Source organism: Kogia breviceps, chromosome 2 (genome assembly GCF_026419965.1).
Source record: "Kogia breviceps isolate mKogBre1 chromosome 2, mKogBre1 haplotype 1, whole genome shotgun sequence".
Classification (NCBI taxonomy): domain Eukaryota; kingdom Metazoa; phylum Chordata; class Mammalia; order Artiodactyla; family Physeteridae; genus Kogia; species Kogia breviceps.
In genome coordinates this window covers 57871965-57887899 of record NC_081311.1, presented here as the reverse complement: position 1 = coordinate 57887899, position 15935 = coordinate 57871965, and the positions used below count along the sequence as shown (strand labels likewise).

Sequence of the window (15935 nt, the reverse complement as noted above, 5' to 3'; positions counted from 1 at the left end):
TCTGCTTACTTTGCTTTTAGTTACCTCTTTTTTAAGTTAGAGGCTGAATGCATTGATTTGAGACATATTTTTTTCTAATACTGAACTTTAGTGTTTCAGTTTTGCTCTAAATAATGTTTCAGCTCCATTCCCCCAATTTTGATACATTATGTTTTAATTGTTAATTAGTTTAAAATTCTTTCTAATTTCCAGTTTGATTTCTTTTCTGACTTACAGCTTTACTTAATATTTTGTTTCTAAGTATGTTGGTATTTTTCAGTTACCTTTCTGTTATTTACTTCTGATTTAATTTTTGCCACAGAATGTAATCTTTTCTTTGCATCTTATTAAAAAGATCTTTCATTGGCCAAACATTTTTAATTTTGATGAGGTTCAAAATATCAGTTTTTCCTCTTATGAACTGTGCTTCAGTCTCAACTGTAAGAATTCTGCCTAGTTCTGTATTCCAAATATCTTTTTGAGAAGTTATGGATTTTTATTATGTTCTAAATTTAAGTTGATGTTTCAGTTTGTGTTAAATTTGTGTAAAGTATGAGATTCAGGTGGAGGTGTTTGTTTGTTTTGGCTAATGAATGTTCAGTTGCCCCGACACCATTTACTGTATGTGTTCTTTCTCCTCCATTGAATTGTTTTCCTCGTTTTTCAAAAATCAAATGTTCATATTTGTTTGGATCTTTTTCTGGGTTGTCTGTACTGTACCACTGATACAGCTATCTTTCCACCAATAACATACTATCTTGATCACTACACTTCTGTAATAAACCTTAATATTCAGAAGAGTGATTTCTCCCATTTTATTCTTTTCAAAATTGTTTGGCTATTTTAGCTCCTTACCTTTCTGTGTAAGTATTAGAATAAGTTTGCCTATGTCTATAAAGATATTTGTGGAGATTTTCATAGGTATTAAACATATAGATCAATTTAGGAAGAACTGATATCTTTACTATGATGAATCTTCCAATCCATGAACATGGTATCCCTCTCCAAGTGTTCTGGATTTTTAAAAGTTATTTTTCCGAGCATTTTATAATTTTCATCATAAAAATCCTTTATGTACTTCATTAAATTTATACATAAGTATTCATATCTTTTCAGCAACTGTAAATGGTATGGCATTATTCAGTTCAGATTTCTCTTGTTCATTATCAGTATGTAGAGAATGCAATTGATTTTTGTGTGTTAATCTTATATCCTGCCACCTTATTGAACTCGCTTACTTTAGGAAGTATTTTGTAGATTCACTGGGATTTTCTAAATAGACAGTCATGTTGTCTGCAAGTACAGAGTTTTATTTCTTCTTTCCAATGTGTATGCCTTTGGTTTCTTTTAAGTTATTGCCTTTCAAGGTTTGCTTTTAAATTTTGTTGGTTGGCACAAAAGAAGCCTTAATCTAGGGATGATTTTGCCCTACAGTTAAGCCTGTATCCTCTGGGTACTCTACCCAAAGTCCCATGATTTAATAGATTTTCCATTCTAGGTGGTGAGAACATGAACTATTCCCAGCTCTGTGTAGTGTCTGGGGATTGTTCCCTGTACACTTTTCAGACTCATATAATTGCCTTATGCACATGCCCTAATCAGCTAAAGACTTGAGGCTGATTGTCTGCAGTTTTCTGGAGCTCTTTTGGTGCAGCTGTTCTCCTCTTCACTAGTCTACCCTTTGAACTTTAGCTACCTTACCTTCCTTTTGCTCCCAGCTCTACCTCTTCTCTTCATAGAGACTCTGGCCTCCATTTGGGTCCTTGTTTCCTGTGGTGTGACCTGTAAATTCTCTTTAGGCAGTAAACTAAAAAACCCTGGATATCACTTCATTTGTTTCCCCTCCTTTAAGGCACACCATCCAGTGCTGCCATACATTTAATGACTGAAAACTCTTCTTTCGTATATTTTGTACAATGTTTTAGTTGTTTCAGGTGTTGAGGGGTAAATCTGGTCCCTGTTATCCCTTCTTGGTTGGAATTGAAAGTATCAAGAAAGCCCTCTTTTGATCCAGCATCTCTTTGAAGCTCATTGCTTATTGATTATTATACTTCAAAGTCTACTATGTGCTTGCAAGCAAAGGAGACATAGACCAAGCCATCTTTGTAAGGAACTTGTTAGTGTTTCCTGAATCTTCTGGCCCTGATGCTTCCTTTAAGGGACAATGCCTTGGGGATCTAAATATGGATGTTTGTTCCACCAAGAAGAATCTGCATATCTGGCTAAGAAGTTTCTGCTTAAAAAGGCCTGGGTGTTCTCTGCTAAGTATAGAAGCTAGACAGAGCAGGCATAACATGGAGAAAGAGGCTTTGATGTTGTACAGTGACTTTTAAATTTTCTAAGAAGATATTTCCTCTATTCTTTAACTTTGTGTTGGTGATGGGTGGGGGTGTAAGTTTCTTGCCTTCCAGTCCCGACCAGATTCATTATGGTTAGTTTTGTGTATTATATGGGAGAATAATGATTTGAAAGGAAACAAGCAAGCATTTAATAGCTAGAATTGTATCAGCAGCTTTAAATTGTCCCCTTTTCTTCACCCAGTTCCTTAACATTCCTTTAATGGGGGGATGTACTTCCATGACCCTAGTCTTTTTCTTCCCTATAAAAAAGTTCAACTTTCTTTTTATATATTTATATGTTTTAAGCAAGGAGATGGAACACAATGTTGCCCACAGTCTTATAGCCCACATATACCTAGGCCTATATTTATAGCAACACAGAATCCTGATCTGGTTTGACATTCCAAAATTATGGAGGAGTTCCCACTCCTCATACCATTGTTTTCTGGCGGGTCTCTTAAAGACTAATATGGAAAATGTTGCCTTCCTCAAGGCAACTCAAGCCCACCCTGCCCATCATGTCTTATCTTCCAGCCTGCCCACAGCTCCAACCCAAGTAAACCCTCACTGGTTCCATTCCAGTGTAGTGGTGGTGAAGGTGTCAGATTGTATACTCTTCCTTCTACTTCAATCCCATTTTTGAAGAGGATACAAACCAACCAACCAATTTACATCTTGAACTGGCCCCAAATAGTATATTTATAGTTGGAACCAAGTCTTAGTGCTTTCTTAATGAAAACCATGCAGGGAAATAGAGGCATCTCTGGAGCTGACATTGCATTTGAGTTAAAATCTGGCATCTCCACACCATTGACAAGTCTGACAGCTGGAGCAGCAATCACCTCATCACATCTCTCAGTTGTGTCTCTCCTGGTTTTTGGCATCCTTCCTGTCTAAATTTTTATCAGATGAGCACTTTTCCTTGGCAAGCACTTTAAATGCCTTCAACTTGTTTTATCTCTGAACTGTTGCCCTTGCCCTCAGATGTCATTCCTCACACGTATGACTGGAGGAGATTCGGAACAAATTAGTTAAGAATGTAGCTTCAGAGAGCAATTCCTTTTGGCCTTCTCCTCTTTCCATTCTCTCCCAAAATATCAGAGTTTCCTTTTGAGGAGCACTCCATGGACATTTATTAATTTCAGAAAAGCCTGCTTCATGGGCTTGTACATTGGAGCAATTGTTTGTGAATTTTGATTGTGACACCTCAGGTCTAGCTCTGCCTGTGTTCAGCCATCAGCATTGTTTTCTTTGGCTTTGCTTCATTCGCAACAATCAAGCATGGGGGGCTGTGACCAGCAAAGAGCAAGCCTCAAAGTCCTCTCATAAATTCCAGCCAAATACTGTGTTTGGAGGCTCCACCAGATTAATGACAGTCCTCAGCTCTCTGAGGCTGCACGGAGACCTGAGAGAAGGTGGTGTTCATGCTGACTTCAATGTTACCACTTGCATAGATGGGAGATGGTCTGCAAGTCCCAAGAGCTAGAATGTGGGCCTGTACAGGGTGTCAGCTGCATATGTGATCAGTTCCTCCTGCCTGGCATGCAAAGCCCTTTAGAGTTTGCCCCCAGACCCTTCCTCTAAAAATTCAGCTTTTGGTCACCCTGCTCAAGTTTTGCACCTGCAACAAACATACCTGGAGCTTTTCGTACCTGATACATTGAGGGCTGAACAAGGATGCCTGGCAGTAATGCAGCCCTTTGAAAGCTGAAAAAATAATTTAAATTGGTTATTTAGTAAACAGAAGGACAATTCAGAAGAAATCTATAAAAGCTAAATAGATGACTGTCTCTCTCCTGGGTCACAGTTTGCCCTAGTTTTATAGCATCTTCATCTGTGCTTGATGAAACGGCCCCTCTTCAACCCTTGGTCTTTTCTCAGGGGAGAGAACGATTGTTTGGTGTCCCCATGGAAAGGAAAAGACAGTTAAATAACGACGTCATTTTCCCCCAGCCTATTTATAAGCCTTACAAGTTAATGCTGGACAGGCCATGAGTTCCAGTGAGGAAAAAATGACAAAAGCAACAGTAATAATACTCGTGATCATTTTTAGCAGCAGCAGCAGCATCATATACCACACTTTTTAGGGCATTTATATGTGCCAGACACTATTCTTTTTATTAAAAAAATAGTTTTATTGAGATATAATTCACATACAATAAAATTCACCCATTTAAAGTGTGACAGGGTAGTTGTTTTTAGTAAGTTTACAGAGTTGCAAAGTTGTCACCATTATGTAATTTTAGGACATTTTCATTATCCCAGAAAGGAACCCCCTATTCATTAGAAATCACTCTTCATTCCACTATACTTTCCAACCCCAGTCAACCAGTAATCTACCTCCTGTCTCTGTAGATTTTTCAGTTCTGGATATATCATATGAATGGAATTATAGAATGTAGTCTTTTGTGACTGGTTTCTTTCACTTAGTATGATGTTTTCAAGGTTCATCTATGCTGTCGTATGTGACAGTACTTCAGCCCTTTTTCTACTTAATAATATTCCATTGCATGGATATACTACATCTTGTTCATCCATCCATTAGTTGATAGGCATTTAGATTTCATCTTGTGAGCAATTTGTTAGATATCATGCACTATAATTTTTTCAAATCTTTCATTTTGAATTAATTTCCAACTCACAAAAAGGTGAAAAATTAGTTTAAAAAATTCTTTCAGAGTCCGCAAGTGTTAACATCTTATATAGCCACAGTACAATTATCAAACATTGATACAATACTATTATCTCACCTAAAGACCTTACTCACATTTTCCCTATTGTTGCACCAATATTCTTTTTCTGGTAGAGGATCCAACTCAGGGTCACTCATTATGTTTAGCTGTCACATGTCCTTACTCTCTTTTAATCTGAAACAGTTCCTCATTCTTTCTTGGTTTAAGAAGACTGATATTTTTGAGGAGTACTGGGCATTTATTTTGTGGACTGTCCCTCAATTTGGACTTTTTAGATATTTCTTCATGCATAAATTAAGGTAATGCACATACTTGACAAGAATAACATGCTGGGGCCTTTTCATTGCATTATATCCAGAGATACATGATATTAATTTGTCTCGTTTCTGGTGATGCTAACTCAGATAACTCAGTCTAGGTGGTATCTATCTGTAAGGTTTCTCCACTGTAAAGTTGTGATTTTGACTTTGAATTTAATAATTATCCTGCGGGAATTTACTTTGAGGCTATATAAGTAGTCTCTAATCCAAGTCTCATTTGCCAATCTTAGCATCCATTGGTGGTATTTCCCTGCAACAGTTATTACTCTCATCCAAGTCTCATTCGCCAATCTTAGCATCCATTGGTGGTATTACCCTGCAACAGTTATTACTGTGGTGTTTGCCAAATAGTGGTTTTTCTACTTCCATCCTTCCTTGCATATTTACTAGTTGAAATTTTACTGTAAGGAAAGTGTACCATGCTCTTCTTCCTATCTATCAATGTAGTCATCTATCTATATATTTGTTTATTTCATTATGGTCTCATGGAGTCTCACTTTATCCTATGGGTTATAATCTGTTACTGTCATTATTTATTTTGTTTATTGAATTGTCTAAGATTTTCCCATTTGGAGACCCTTCCATTTGGCCTTGTATTTCTTTTGTTGTATTGTTCCTTATTTTTTGTTCCAGGATTATGTTACACTTTTCTTGTCCTAACACTGGAGTCAACCATTTCTCCAAAGAAACCTAATAACTTAAAAAAATTTTTTTAACATCTTTATTGGAGTATAATTGCTTTACAATGTTCTACTAGTTTCTGCTGTATAACAAAGTGAATCAGCTATATGTACACATATATCCCCATATACCATCCCACTTGTGTCTCCCTCACACCCTCCCCTTCCCACCCCTCTAGGTGGCCACAAAGCACCGAGCTGATCTCCCTGTGCTATGCAGCTGCTTCCCACCAGCTATCTGTTTTACATTTGGTAGTGTATATATGTCAAAGCTACTCTCTCACTTTGTCCCAGCTTACCCTTCCCCCTTCCCATGTCCTCAAGGCCCTTCTCTACATCTGCATCTTTATTCCTGTCCTGCCCCTAGGTTCTTCATAACCATTTTTTTTTTAGATTCCATAAATATGTGTTAGCATACAGTATTTGTTTTTCTATTTCTGACTTACTTCACTCTGTATGACAGACTCTAGGTCCGTCTACCTCACTACAAATAAATCAGTTTCATTTTGTTTTATGGCTGAGCAATATTCCAATGTATATATATGCCACATCTTCTTTATCCATTCATCTGTCAATGGACACTTAGGCTGCTTCCATGTCCTGGCTATTGTAAATAGAGCTGCAATGAACATTGTGGTCCATGACTCTTTTTGAATTATGGTTTTCTCAGGGTACATGCCCAGTAGTGGGATTGCTGGGTTGATGGTAGTTCTATTTTTATTTTTTTAAGGAACCTCCATACTGTTCTCCATAGTGACTGTATCAATTTACATTCCCGCCAACAGTGCAGGAGGGTTCCCTTTTCTCCACACCCTCTCCAGCATTTATTGTTTGTAGATTTTTGGATTATGGCCATTCTGACTGGTGTGAGGTGATACCTCATTGTAGTTTTGATTAGTATTTCTCTAATGCTTAGAGATGTTGAGCATCCTTTCATGTGTTTGTTGGCAATCTGTATATCTTCTTTGGAGAAATGTCTATTTAGGTCTTCTGCCCATTTTTGGATTGGGTTGTTTGGTTTTTTGATATTGAGCTGCATGAACTGCTTGTAAATTTTGGAGATTAATCCTTTGTCACTTGCTTCATTTGCAAATATTTTCTCCCCTTTTGAGGGTTGTCTTTTGGTCTTGTTTATGGTTTCCTTTGCTGTGCAAAAGCTTTTAAGTCTCATTAGGTCCCATTTGTTTACTTTTGTTTTTATTTCCATTTTTCTAGGATTTGGGTCAAAAAGGATCTTGCTGTGATTTATGTCATACAGTGTTCTGCCTATGTTTTCCTCTAAGAGTTTTATAGTGTTTGGCCTTACATTTAGGTCTTTAATCCATTTTGAGTTTATTTTTGTATATGGTATTAGGGAGTGTTCTAATTTCACTCTTTTATATGTAGCTGTCCAATATTCCCAGCACCACTTATTGAAGAGGCTGTCTTTTCTCCATTGTATATTCTTGCCTCCTTTATGAAAAATAAAGTGACCATATGTGCATGGGTTTATCTCTGGGCTCTCTATCCTGTTGCAGTGATCTATATTTCTGTTTTTGTGCCAGTACCATACTGTCTTGATTACTGTACCTTTGTAGTATAGTCTGAAGTCAGGGAGCCTGATTCCTCCAGGTCTGTTTTTCTTTCTCAAGGTTGCTTTTGCTATACGGGGTCTTTTGTGTTTCCATACTAATTGTGAAATTTTTTGTTCTAGTTCTGTGAAAAATGCCATTGGTAGTTTGATAGGGATTGCACTGAATCTGTACATTGCTTTGGGTCGTATAGTCATTTTCACAATGTTGATTCTTCCAATCCAAGAACATGGTATCTCTCTCCACCTGATTGTATCACCTTTAATTTCTTTCATCAGTGTCTTATAGTTTTCTGCATACAGGTCTTTTGCCTCCTTAGGTAGGTTTATTCGTAGGTATTTTATTCTTTTGGTTGCATTGGTAAATGGGAGTGTTTCCTTCATTTCTCTTTCAGATTTTTCATCATTAGTGTATAGGAATGCAAGAGACTTCTGTGCATTAATTTTGTATCCTGCTACTTTACCAAATTCATTGATTAGCTCTAGTAGTTTTCTGGTAGCATCTTAGGATTCTCTATGTATAGTATCATGTCATCTGCAAACAATGACAGCTTTACTTCTTCTTTTGTGATTTGGATTCCTTTTATTTCTTTTTCTTCTCTGATTGCTGTGACTAAAACTTCCATAACTATGTTGAATAATAGTGGTGAGTGTGGACAACCTTGTCTTGTTCATGATCTTAGAGGAAATGATTTCAGTTTTTCACCATTGAAAACGATGTAGGCTGTGGTTTTGTCATATATGGCCTTTATTATGTTGAGATAAGTTCCCTCTATGCCTACTTTCTGGAGGGTTTTTATCATACATGGGTGTTGAATTTTTCGAAAGCTTTTCTGCATCTATTGAGATGATCATATGGTTTTTCTCCTTCAGTTTGTTAATATGGTATATCACAGTGATTTGCATATATTGAAGAATTCTTGCATTCCTGTGATAAACCCCATTTGATTATGGTGTAGGATCCTTTTAATGTGCTGTTGCATTCTGTTTGCTAGTATTTTGTTGAGGATTTTTCATCTATGTTCATCAGTGATATTGGCCTGTAGTTTTCTTTCTTTGTGACATCTTTGTCTGGTTTTGGTATAAGGGTGATGGTGGCCTCGTAGAATGAGTTTGGGAGTGTTCCTCCTTCTGCTATATTTTGGAAGAGTTTAAGAAGGATAGATATTAGCTCTTCTCTAAATGTTTGCTAGAATTTCCCTGGGAGGCCATCTCGTCCTGGACTTCTGTTTGTTGTACGATTTTTAACCACAGTTCAATTTCAGTGCTTGTGATTGGTCTGTTTATATTTTCTATTTCTTCCTGGATCAGTCTCAGAAGGTTGTGTTTTTCTAGGAATTTGTCCATTTCTTCCAGGTGGTCCATTTTATTGGCTTATAGTTGCTTGTAGTAATCTCTCACGATCCTTTGTATTTCTGCAGTGTCAGTTGTTACTTCTCCTTTTTCATTTCTAATTCTATTGATCTGAGTACTCTCCCTTTTTTCTTGATGAGTCTGGCTAATGGTTTTTCAATTTTGTTTATCTTCTCAAAGAACCAGCTTTTAGTTTTATTGACTGCTATCATTTCCTTCATTTCTTTTTCCCTTATTTCTGATCTGATCTTTATGATTTCTTTCCTTCTGGTAACTTTGGGGGTTTTCTTATTCTCCTTTCTCTAATTGCTTTAAGTGTAAGGTTAGATTGTTTATTTGAGATGTTTCTTGTTTCTTGAGGTAGGATTGTATTGCTATAAACTTCCCTCTTAGAACTGCTTTTGCTGCATCCCATAAGTTTTCGGTACTCATGTTTTCATTGTCATTCGTTTCTAGGTATTTTTAAATTTTTCTTTGATTTCTTCAGTGGTCTCTTGGTTATTTAGTATGGTATTGTTTAGCCTCTGTGTTTGTATTTATTACAGATTTTTTCCTGTAATTGATACCTAGTCTCATTGTGTTGTGGTCAGATAAGATACTTGATACATTTTCAGTTTTCTTAAATTTACCGAGGCTTGATTTGTGACCCAAGATATGATCTAATCTGGAGAATGCTCCATGAGCACTTGAGAAGAAAGTGCATTCTGTTGTTTTTGGATGGACTATCCTATAAATATCAATTAAGTCTATCTTGTTTAGTGTGTCATTTAAAGCTTGTGTTTCCGTATTTATTTTCATTTTGGATGATCTGTCCCTTGGTGAAAGTGGGGTGTTAAAATCCCCTAGTATGATTGTGTTACTGTCGATTTCCCCTTTTATGGCTGTTAGCATATTCCTTATGTATTGAGGTGCTCCTGTGTTGGGTGCATAAGTATTTAGAATTGTTATATCTCCTTTGATTCATACCTTGATCATTATGCAGTATCCTTCTTTGTCTCTTGTAATAGTCTTTATTTTAAAGTCTGTTTTTTGTCTGATATGAGAATTGTTTCTCCAGGTTTCTTTTGATATCCGTTTGCATGGAATATATTTGTCCATTCCCTCACTTTCAGTCTGTATGTGTCCCTAGGTCTGAAGTGGGTCTATTGTAAGTAGAATATATATGGGTCTTGTTTTTGTGTCTATTCAGCTAGTCTGTGTCTTTTGGTTGGCACGTTTAATCCATTTATATTTAAGGTAATTATCGATATGTATGTTCCTATTGCCATTTTCTTAATTGTTTTCGGTTTGTTATTGTAGGTCTTTTCCTTCTCTTGTGTTTCCTGCCTAGAGATGTTCCTTTAGCATTTGGGCTAAAGCTGGTTTGGTGGTGCTGAATTCTCTTAGATTTTGTTTGTTTGTGAAGTTTTTATTTTCTCTCTCAATCTGAATGAGATCCTTGCTGGATAGAGTAATCTTGGTTGTAGTTTTTTCTCTTTCATCACTTTATATATGTCTTGCCATTCCCTTCTGGCTTGCAGAGTTTCTGCTGAAAGATCAGCTGTTAACCTTATGGGGATTCCCTTGTATGTTATTTGTTGTTTTTCCCTTGCTGCTTTTAATATTTTTTCTTTGTATTTAATTTTTGATAGTTTGATTAATATGCCTTGGTGTGTTTCTCCCTGCATTTATCCTGTATGGGATTCTCTGCACTTCCTCGACTTGACTGACTATTTCCTTTCACATGTTAGTGAAGTTTTCACCTATAATCCCTTCAAATATTTTCTCAGACCCTTTCTTTTTCTCTTTTCTTCTGAGACCCCTATAATTTGAATGTTGGTTACATTTAATCTTGTCCCAGAGGTCTCTGAGACTCTCCTCAATTCTTTTCATTCTTTTTTCTTTATTCAGCTCTGCGGTGGTTATTCCCACTATTTTATCTTCCTGGTCACTTATCTGTTCTTCTGCCTCATATTCTGCTTTTGCTTCCTTCCAGAGAATTTTTCATTTCATTTATTGTGTTGTTCATCCTTTGTTTGCTCTTTAGTTCTTCTAAATCCTTGTTAAACATTTCTTGTATTTTCTCCATTCTGTTTCCAAGATGTTGGATCATCTTTACTTTCATTACTCTGAATTCTATTTCAGGTAGACTGCCTCTTTCCTCTTCATTCATTTGGTCTGATGGGTTTTTACCTTGCTCCTTCACCTGCTGTGTATTTCTCTGTCTTCTCATTTTGCTTAACTACTGTGTTTGGGGTCTCCTTTTTGCAGGCTGCACATTCGCAGCTCCCATTGTTTTTGGTGTCTGGCCCCAGTGCCTAAGGTTGGTTCAGTGGGTTGTGTAGACTTCCTGGTGGAGGGGACTGTTGCCTGTGTTCAGGTGGGTGGGGCTGAATCTTGTCTTTCTGGTGGGCAGGACTGCATCTTGTGGTATGTTTTGGGGTGTCTTTGAACTTAGTATGATTTTAGGAGGGCCTCTCTGCTAATAGGTGGGATTGTGTTCCTGTCTTGCTAGTTGTTTGGCATGAGACATCCAGCATTGGAGCTTGCTGGCTGTTGGATGGAGCTGGTTCTTAGCGTTGAGACGGAGATCTCTGGGAGAGCTCTCACTGATTGATATTACATGGGACTGGGAGGTCTCTGGTGGTCCAGTGTCCTGAACTTGGCTCTCCCACCTCAGAGGCTCAGGCCTGACACCAGGCCAGAGCACCAAGACCCTGTCAGCCACACAGTTCAGAAGAAAAGGGAAAAAAAAAGAGAGAAAAAAAATATTAAAATTTAAAAAAATTTAAATAATAATAAGAAAAAGAGGGCAACCAAACCAGTAAACAAATCCACCAATGATAATAAGTGCTAAAAACTATACTAAGATAAACATAAAAATCAGAAACATAGTAGCTGCCTGCAGACCCCAAGTTTACAGTTGCTCCCAAAATCCTCCGCCTCAATTTTGGGATGATTCGTTGTCTCGTCAGGTATTCCACCAATGAGGGTACATCAAGTTGATTGTGGGGATTTAATCTGTCACCGCTGAGGCTGCTGGGGGAGATTTCCCTTTTTCTTCTTTGTTTGCACAGCTCCTGGTGTTCAGCTTTGGTTTTGGCCCCGCCTCTGCATGTAGGTCGCCCTCAGGCATCTGTTCACACCCAGACAGGATGGGGTTAAAGCAGCAGCTGATTACGGGGCTCTTTCTCATTCAGGCCAGGTGGAGGGAAGGATATGGTAGTTATAATTGGAATGCCGGGTAGGCCTGCGGTGGCAGAGACTGGTGTGATATTCCAACAGCCTGAGGCACACCTTGTGTTCTCCCAGTGAAATTGTCCCTTGATCATGGGACCCTGGTAGTTGCGGGCTGCACAGGCTCTGGGGGGTGAGAGGGCAGTTGGGGTGCAGATAGAGGCCTGTGCTTCCACACAAGATTCTTGGTGGCTGCAGCAGCAATATTAGTGTTTCATGCCCGTCTCTGGGGTCCAAGCTCATAGCCGCTGCTCACACCCGACTTTGGAGCTCATTTAGGCTGTGCTCTGCCTGCTGTGGGCAGACAGGGAAGGAATCCCCTCTCCTCATGCACCCCAAAACAATGGTATCTTGCCTCCTACACAGGTCCAGATGTTTTCCTGGACTCCCTCCTGGCTACCTGTGGCTCACTAGCCCCCTTCAGGCTGTGTTCACACAGCCAACCCCAGTCCTCTCCCTGGGATCTGACCTCCGAAGCCCAAGTCTCCACTCCCAGCCCCAACCTGCACTGGCAGGTGAGCAGACAATCCTTTCAGGCTGGTGAGTGCTGGTTGGCACCAATCCTCTGTGTAGGAATCTCTCCTCTTTGCCCTCTGCACCCCTGTTGCTGCGCTCTCCTCTGTGGCTCCGAAGCTTCCCTCCTACCACACCCTGTCTCTGCCAGTTCAGGGGCTTCCTAGTGTGTGGAGACTTTTCCTCCTTCACAGCTCCCTCCCAGAGGTGCAGGTCCTGTCCCTATTCTTTTGTCTCTGTTTTTAATTTTTCCTTTTGCCCTACCCTGGTATGTGGGGAGTTTCTTTCCTTTTGGGAGGTCTGAGGTCTTCTGCCAGTGTTCAGTAGGTGTTCTGTAGGAGTTGTTCCACATGTAGATGTATTTCTGATGTATTTGTGGGGAGGAAGGTGATCTCTACATCCTACTCCTCCGCCGTCTTGAAGATCCCCCCAACTTAATAACTTTTACTGGACAAAGAGATTTAGAAGTCATGATGTGGACATTATTCTAAGCACTAATATTATTTTATTTTCTCCCTGTGATTTATCAGCCCTAGTTTTTGAAAGAACTCGGGTTTCACATCAGTAACACATCCAGTGTCACACAGCTATAGGTGGCAGAGCTGCTATTTGAACCCAGGTGTCTTCAGTCTAATGCCCCTACTTAAATTAAGTTTCACAGTGGGATTGGAAAATTTGTCCAGTGTCTCTGAGCCTTCATATCCCTATATTCAAAATGAATCTAATGCTGTTTGCCTCTCGGGGTTTTTGTGGTGACTGAATGCAAGGACACATGTGAAATTGTCTAGCACAATATTTGTTCCATACGAGCACTCAAATACTAGTTAACTCTGAGTTAGGTAATTCACTCAATAAGTATGTACATACACCTACTTTGCTCTCATCACTGAGGTAGAAAATATATATGCAAGTTAAAAAAAAAAGTTAAAAGATAGGGTCCCTTTCCTGTAGGAACTTGTAATTGAGAAGATGAAAGTATAATTCACAAAATTTCAGGTGAATGTTACAAATGCTGCAATTTTTTTTGGATGCATAGTCTAAGATTTTGGAAAATGGAAAGTTAGTATTGGATAGAGGAGGAGGTATTTCAGCTGAGGCTTCAGAGATGGTGACATTTAAATGGTCATAGAGGAATAAGGAAGGCTGGGAGACTGGCCCTTGGAGTATGGCTCAGGAATACCTATTTTGACATCAGAAATGACTTTAGGTGTAGGGGATGAATTTTGCCTTCCACATGCAAATCATTTCTTCTACAAGAGCATAGTCCTCCATGGGAAGGTGGCCTCCCTCTTGTCAGATATCCAAGAAATGTGGGTACCTCTGTACTATACTATATAGGTCTTCTATCCTATTGGCTTGATCAATTTTGCAACATATATCATTGGCAGCAATTGAGGAATATATACATATTATAAAGAGGACAGATGATCTTAGGCAGAATTAGAATTTTAATTTATTTGTTTAACTTTGCCAGGGTTCCTAATGTTCAGTATCACAGTTGATTCTGGGTTCAGAATATTGGTTTGCTGTTTCAGTGGAATATTTTTGAATTCATGTCTTGGACCTCAATCTATATAAATCTGTGTTTTCATTGGTTTAGAAAATAACTTGCACATGATATACTTAGAGATGCTTTATTTTAACAGTTTAACTACAGCTTATAAATTGTAAATTCTGCTGGAAATTTTGAGGGTGGATACTTAATGGATTCTTTTGAATGTCCTGCAACTTCCTTGAACCTCCAGAAATTGTTTAATAATTTGTTCATTGGAATACATGCATATTTTCTAAGGGTAGATTTATAGTTTTCATAATATTCTCAAAAAGTTCTCAGAACCCCAAATATTTAAATACTACCGTCCTAGAGTTATGCTGTCCTGTATGTTGGCCACTTGCCACATATGCTTATTTACATTTAAATTCACTAAAATTCAATAAAATGAAGCATTCAGTTCCTCAGCCCCACATTTCAAGTGCTCAGGAGCATCACGTAGCTAGTGGCTGTGATATTGTGCAGTACAAACATGGGACATGGTTTCCATCATTGCAGAAAATTCTGTTAGGCAGCATTGCAAGCAGTTGTCCCTGTTGGTTCTCAAATGTTGGCATGCCTCAGAATCCCTCAGGTGGCTGTCTTGAAAACAGATTGCTGAGCCCCAGTTCCAGAAATTCTGATTCAGTAAGAGTGAGAGTGAGTGATGTGTGATTAGGGAAGTATGAGTAAGGTGAGTGAGCAGTCAGTGTAGGAGTCAGTATGTGACTAAGGAGGGTCGGGACTTTGAGTTTCTTGCGCATTCCCACGTTAGACTGATGTTACTGGTCTAGGAACGCCTGGGATAGATGAGGGTGGCTGGGTTGATGGGGGGTTGGCTTTACATCATGGAGGAGAGGGAGGAACTTCTACCAGAAACTTTCTGTGACTCAGAACTTCTTGGCAATCAAGTCATGGGTCTGGACAATGCCCATGGGTCTATCTTTATTCTATCTCCATTCAATAGCCATATATATATATATATATATATATATATATATATATATATATGTATGTATGTATAAAACAGCAACTCTCCTGGGGTCTCCTGGGGTTTTTTTTTTAGGATCTTTTAATTCGGAAAAGTATAGTGACGACTGATAGTAAATTTAAATAAATAAATAAAGCAATCAATCAATCTACTGTTAAAACTACATTGTGTCTGCCTCATAACCAACTTCGATAGGCCAGGTATGAACCAAGGACAATACGCCTTTTGGAATGTTTCCTTCTAAAGCTTATCTTCAGGAGAAATACGGATTTTTATAGTGGCTTCCATCTTATCTAGAGTCCAAGACGTACTCGGGCCTTGTTATGTATGGAGTGTTGTCATATGACAGAAGACAATGGTCTTTTCAGTGTAATGAGGGGAGAGGCAGAGTAGATGAGAACAAGGCTAGGTATGCGGTGGTCTGTCAAGCCAGAGTTATCCTGGGGGAGCAGTAGAGGCCTAGCCCAGAACTCCACAGAATGAGTGTGCCCCTCCCTCATCTCTACCGTTAGCTGTAGTCTCACATTCTGCATAAATCAAGAACCAAAACCATGCAAGAGACTCGCTGATTATTTTCCTATAGCCCAGGCCATCATACCTCACTAATACATTATGTCACTTCTTCCTTGGGAGCCCAAACAGGACCCCCAAATCCTTTCCAAGATAGGACTTAGGCAGCTATACCAGTCACATGAAACATATTTGCTATCCTGGATGTGAATGATGAAGACTTGAGAGGGCAGATTTTTC

General features: G+C 38.7%; 1 protein-coding gene across 2 annotated transcripts in view; it reads left to right on the top strand.

Annotated features, from left to right (window-relative positions):
- The window catches only part of LRMDA (leucine rich melanocyte differentiation associated), a 1104731-nt gene that overhangs the window by 1039917 nt on the left and 48879 nt on the right, over positions 1–15935 (top strand). The window lies entirely within an intron of this gene.